Raw genomic sequence first — 7,228 nt, forward strand, 5'->3', positions numbered from 1 at the left:
CACTAGGAAGATTCATAATATTGGAGTCAGGCTCGGGATTGAGACTGATAATGTTAGGACCAACAAGACCTTGGGCATCCATCAAGTCTTGGGGATCTAATTGGGGTTGTATTAACGCTATAAGAGAATTATCAAGGGGAAAATGTGAGGCTCCGCGCCTCTTCCTTTTTGGATGAGTTTTTTACACTTGTAAATTTGAAGGCGATGGGTCATGACTATAAGGAATAGGAGGGAAATTTTTAAAAGAGGTAGTGAGGTCATTATCACTTGGTAAATACTCCTCATCATCATCGGAAGAGGGAAAATTGTCGACATCAATTGAATATAGCACATTCATAAGTAGGAATACTAACTTGGTCAATGAGCAAGAAGAGAACCAACCTGTCAACAAATAAGAAATCACTCAAAAAAAAAAACTATTCGGCCTCGGCCACAACATCTGGTCGAAGCCGCCACGACCGGGGCAGTTGCCATGGCCCGGGGTTCCAAAATAAATAAATAACATATAATAAATAATAATAATAATAATAATGAAATAAAAAATTATACAATAAAATAAAATAATAATAAAGAGCAGTATGACAAAAGAAGCGTACCAGGTCAAAAAAATATTAGGAAAATGATTAAAGTGAAAATAATTTATATGAAAAAAAGAAGACATAAGAAAGGAAGGGAAAATATTTTAAAGATTGGAAAATATTCAGAAAATAAAAGGGAAATCTATTTCCTTATAAAAGAGTTTGATTCCTAATAAAAGATCTACCTGATAGAAGTTATTACTCCCAAACCACCTCGACCACTTTCGCTGGCTAGGGAGTGAGAGGCTGGTGATAGGGTAATTGGGTAAATACCTGACCCAAACCACAAGCAGGCGCATGGAAGTTAAATGATCACCAGTTACACATACACGACACAATGAAGAGAGGAATTACTCCAACGGCTCTCTATTGTTATTGTCCGACACTTAATGTAGGTTCACCATTATGCATCCGTTACATTCTATAAGAGTCGTTGCACCCATAGTATAAATAGTAGACCTTGTTATAGAGAGGGGGACACGCAAACATTCTATAATGATAACTATTGCTAGAACTATTGCTACATCATAATTATCTGAATATACTCCGGTAACAATATTACCGTCACAAACCTTAGCTCCATATGATCCAGTTCTCAAACCTTAGCTCTATATGATTCGATACTCAAACATTAGCTCCATATGATCTAGTTCTCAAACCTTCTCTCCATAAAATTTGGTTCTCAAACCTTAGCTCCAATATCAACTACTACTTAAAATTTCTTATGTATTTAATGCTCTAAACTTAATTTGATATCTTTATTTGATTTGGAGAATCCATTACTGCTTCTATTACTCCAACCTGTTCTTCCAATTCTTGCTCATAACTTATTCTCGAATTAATTCTCCTTTAATTATTTCTTCTAAACTCCTTGGCACTTAGTCAATAATAATGAGATACAATTACAAAAGAATAAAGATTTAATTTTTTTATCCTAAATTTACACTTGGCCTCATCAAAATTTAATTATATATATTCCTAACAAAAGAGATAAACAAAACCTAGCTAATTGAGTCTTAAGATGGTTATTATTGATGACTACTCCTAAAACAAAGGGAAAAAATTAATTGGAAATTAAAACTCTAAAACCAATTTCAAATTTTCCTTAGCTAGAAACACACCACCAAGCAACCTAATCGAAGCAATCTTACATGTGGCTATCCCTATTGATTCCAAGAGATCAACAACAAACTAAATTAGCAAAATAGCTACAGTAAAGTTGTCCTTGCTTTTCATGCCATTATGTCATCCACTATGTATTATATTGGCTTTAAACAAGTATGAAAGACCGCATACAAAGGAGAGGAATTATTCTCATAATTCCAACAAAAATTAGGTAAGTGAACTATACACATTCCCATGAGATATATAGTCACATTAACAATACATGAACAAGCAATCAAGATTAAATCCCTTAACCAATGTATCTTCTCCCTAGTTACAATAGTTAAGTGCAATTGTGGGTGTCTAATTTATGCCCTAACTCTCATCAACAAGACACAATTATAGCGAGGAAACATGTAATTCATGCCCTTAATTACAAGCATCAATAATATAAACTACAATTGCAATACAAGATATGAAACCCAAATATAGATACTTCATTAAGGAATTAAAGAACTAGGCACAAAAGTTCATAAACACTTTTTCACCCGAAAATCCCAAAGTAGCCTTAGCCAACCATAGCTAACATTGTCTCAATTACACAAATGTCAAGGAAAGTACAATAAACAAGGAAAGTAAAAAAAAAAATTAAAAGAAAAGGAATTCCTTTCTTCGAAGAGATTCTCAAGAAATGATGTTCTTCCAAACTTTTCATTTGCCTTTCAGTGTGACTTGCAGCTTCCACTCTCTTTTTTAACCTTAATGTGATTCTTTTCTCCAGAAGTGTTTGGATTCCTCATTTCCACATTTGAAAAGTAAAAAACCCATTATCGCTTACTCTTTTGTCTTATTCCCAAAAATACAACCAAGTCTAGGACAATCTTACCGTCGTTTAACCCCGAGCTTGCTCCAATCGTCCCTTCACTTCAATACATGTTTGACAATGGTCTCAATACACTAGTAACCATGAAAAAAATAATTAAATCAAGCATTAGACCATATTAATATAAGAAAGCAAGGGAGTAAACATTGAAGATGGTACGTAATTTAATGCACTTAAGCTAAAAAAAAATTAATCTAAAAAAAAGAGAAAAATATGCACAAATGATAATGTATTAAGGTGCAAAAGCTGTGATACGAGAGGGTGAGGTTACGTCCTCGAGTTGTCTATACAACTAAAAGAAGTGAAGAGCTCATGATAGAGCTATAACGTCTAGGCCCAAGGACAATTTGGTTAGGCTTGGAGATCTAAAAGGTAATTGGGTCCTGGAAAAAAAATTATAACTCGTGAGGAAGGTTTTTGGGGCCTAAATTGGATTGAGAGGGAGCAAAGTGCAAAGATTAAAAGGATGTGATATAAAATGAAGAATAGGAGAAAATTTGGGGGTCAAAGTATGCTAAGGCATAAAGTATAGGGTGCCAAAGCATAAAGACTGAAAATGAGCACTTAGGGCACGTTATGCGAAGTAGAAACAAAACAAAAAGGAAAAAAGTACCCAAGAAAGGGGGTCAGTTTTGCCACTTGCTCACCTAGCTTAGACGTTGGCTAATGCCACCAACCCCAACCAATGGTATTGTTGGGGGTGGCGGAGGCTAGATGATCAATGTCGGTGACTAACCTGCCAATTTTGGACCAGACGCTAATGTGGCCCTCGCCATCAACTAACCGGCCGAATGGCCAATAAGCCGACCCTCTACTTTGGTTTGGCAGGCCACTATTGTCCAAGCCACCATGGTATGTCGATGACGTAGTTTGACTATCAATCGGGTTATTCACTTATTCGTATGTGGATAGTTTGGCGGTTCTCCAATTGGATTAGTCTAAGCAGTGGGTAGTCTTTCGAGTTCCTTGCGAGACATGACAGATTGGCGGAAAATTTGACGGCTGATAGGGACACATGTGTGGTTGTGGCTTGGTGAGCATATTGGTCTGCATATTGGTCTACTGGTATTGTAACCCAATTGTAATATTCTATAGATTTTAGGCCTTATTATTATATTACTATTTTTTTATCCAATTTCACGATTTCAATCCAAGTTTGTAGTGGGTACATAACATAAAAAACCATCAACGTATAAATAAAATGATTGATAAGATCCACACTTAAATTTATTATATGAAAAAAATGTGTAGAATATCACCAAACTAAACATACTCAACCTCAAAAGTGTAAATTGTAACAAAATGTAGTTACTTCATTCTTTTAAGAGTACAAAATAGTAACATATCATACAATATTATATAAACCGCCAAATTATTTCTCTTTCTTGAACAAAATAACAAGTATAATTAAATAATAATTTATTAAAAATTAAATAACATAAAAAGTCGCATTAACAAACATCATAAAATAATGCTGAAAAAGATTCTTAAATCGAATGCCGTTAACTGGCAGGCAACCTTTGATTGTATATCTGTTGTCAATGGCAGGATCTGACAACATAAACGCCGTTGCCTTCACTCAACTTCGGATTGTTTTTCTCAAAAGCGATGCTACGTTTCACTTCAAAATTTACTCTTTTTAATGTACTACGGAGTATTATTTAGATTATTCCTTTAAAAAATAGATTTTTTATTTAATTACTAATTAGATTTTTTTTAAAATCCTAATAGAATATAGACTTTTATTTTTACATGTCCACGTCAGGAATATATTAAGGTTTAAATTTAAATTAAAAAAAAAAAAGTAAATAACATTTTTATTTGAGAAAGTAATACTTTTGACGCTTGGGTTGTTTCACTTTTAAATTTTTTTTATTTCTGTCAATTGATTTAAGCGATTTAGTCTCTTAATTGTCTATTATATTGCATTTCTTGTCCTTGGTATTATATAACTAAAAAATCCCATTAGCAAATTCTTTTTTATAAGGTTTTTTATTTAAAAATTTAAAATCAATATCCATGGTAAAAGTTTCATTCTCTTAATGTGAAAACCATTTTTAAATGTGAGAATTGATTTTAAATGATAAAAATAAATTCTTATGTTAATAGAGTTTGCCAAATGTATAAAATATAGACTAAAAATGCAACCTTATAAATAACTAATGGTCTAGCTAGTGACTTCTAGTCAATTCACGCTCGCAAAATATATATGATACGACAAAACAGTTAAATTAATTTGGTTATAATTTTCAATATTCTGAAGGTTGTGCATTGACAAAAGGTCGAATAATTGAAGTGAATTCAAGTCCGGCGGTCGAAATAATGTATATGAAGTCAATGATGGAGTCTGCTTTAATAATTTTTTATAAGTAGCATAAGCACAAAATTAAATTGGCTTTTATAGTTTTATGTTTGATGGAGAAGGCAAATTCTAATGTGAGATTGTATTACGAGTCTTAATACTTAAGATGGGTCGAGTCAAGAGAATTTTGATCTTATGGTATATAGGTTGGTCTCCTGTTAAACCGTTTTACGTGTCTCAATTTGTGAGATATATCGAATCTAATAAAAATGGACCATGATGGGATTATATTACAAATATCATCAATATTTAAGCCTTATATATAATATCAATTTATATCATAAATATAGTACTTTATAGCAAAACTGTAATAGATAATTTGCAAGAAATAAAGTAATAGCATATCATAATTGCAGATATAACCAATACTTTAAGCATTATATATAATATATACTTATAATAGCGTAAATGTAGTACTTTATAAGTGTGGGCTAGGGATGTCAATTTCTCCCGTTCTGTGTGGAGGTCCCCGATCCCCGCCCCAATGGGAACGAGGATGGGAAAAATTCGGGATTATTATTATTATTATTATTATTATTATTATTATTATTATTATTATTAAGGTTGTAGATATGTTGTATTTTATTTGGATATTGAATGAGTTATATTTTGTAATTGTGTATTTATGTTCTATTTTGCTATTTTGCATGAAAATTATTTAAATAATATATTTGACATTTTGATTATTATTGAGAATTAATGAAGATTTAAATTGTTAAAAAAATGAAGATTTAACTTGTTAAAAAATGAAGATTTAACTATTCAAAGATTAAAAATTTTATATTTAAAATTTTTATGTAAATATTGTGGGGTCGCGCTTGTGTTAGACAGGATCCGTGAGACGGGCCGGGTCAATATACAAATGTAATCCTTATACTAGCAACTGTAATACTAATTAAGAATAAAATGTTTGTTACTTATAATGAGAAACGTAATGTTTTGATAACAAATGTAATTCTTTAACATTTTGATGTAAGAGTATTACTTTTTTTATCAAAAATATTTATTTCCCGATGTGCACACGTGGCGAACCGTTCAATTCGGTAGCGTCATTACAAGTAGTAAATGTCTTAACTTTTTAACCTCAGTGTTTGCTTCAATCGTTGGGCGAAATTGCGGAGGTTGATATCAAGAGGAGGAAATAGCAATACAGTTCCAGCCGAAAATGTAGTTTTTTATTTTTTATTTTTGAGTTGCATAATGTACAAATCACTACAACAACTATATTCTAGATCTTCTAGAGTGCGAAACATAATAAAAATATATAATTTCACTATGAGTTCGGCCACAGAATGATTGGAATAAATTTAGCACATAAGTGCATAGGACTTGTAAGCTATGTGCACACGTTTAGGACCATAGATGCACATGATTTGAGGGGTGTGCAAACTACCGAAAAATTTCGGTTAACCGATCGAACCGAAAAAATTCGGTTAACCAATCGAAACGAAATTTTCGGTTCGGTTAATGGTTAAAAGAATCTTAAAACTTCGGTTAACGGTTAATTCGGTTCAAAATTTCGGTTAACCGAATTAACCAAACGATTAACCGAAGTTTTTAATGTATAAATAAATATAAATACTTATGTACTTATGTGATCCTAAATTCCTAATTCCTATTATGATTTGTATTTTATTTTAATTGGATTTATTATGATTTGTATTTTATTTTAATTGGGTTTATTATGATTTGTATTTTATTTTAATTGGATTTATTATGATTTGTATTTTATTTTAATTGGATTTACTATTTTAGGTGTTATTTTTAGAATTTTAAATTTTAGGTTTTAAAAGTTCGATTAATCGGTTAACCGAAAAAAAAAATTCGTTTCGGTTAACGGTTAAATGTTTAAAAATTTCGATTAATTCGATTCGGTTAACCGAATGCACGCCCCTACATGATTTCCCATATGCGCACACGCTTGCTACCATAGTCAACAATATTCCACACCAAGTGCACACGGTGCCTACCGGTAATGCACACTACTCCCACCACCCAGCGCACGATGCGAACCACAAGTGCACATGAGATCCACCGAAGTTGCACACATCCACCACAGTTCTCATAAGGGGTCCTGCTGCATTCGAGCAAGAAAAGCCAAATATACCGAAATATTTAGGCCACTGGCACAAGCTATTGATTACAGAAGTGCACACCAACAACCGAAACACTGCACACACTTAGCGGAGAAACCCACTATGAATCATGAACCTACATACAACCCAAAATCCAAGCGACAAAAAAAAAAAAAAAAAAAAAAAAAAAAAAAAAAAAAAAAAAAAAAAAAAAAAAAAAAAAAAA

Source organism: Ipomoea triloba, chromosome 3 (assembly GCF_003576645.1).
Source record: "Ipomoea triloba cultivar NCNSP0323 chromosome 3, ASM357664v1".
Classification (NCBI taxonomy): Eukaryota; Viridiplantae; Streptophyta; class Magnoliopsida; order Solanales; family Convolvulaceae; genus Ipomoea; species Ipomoea triloba.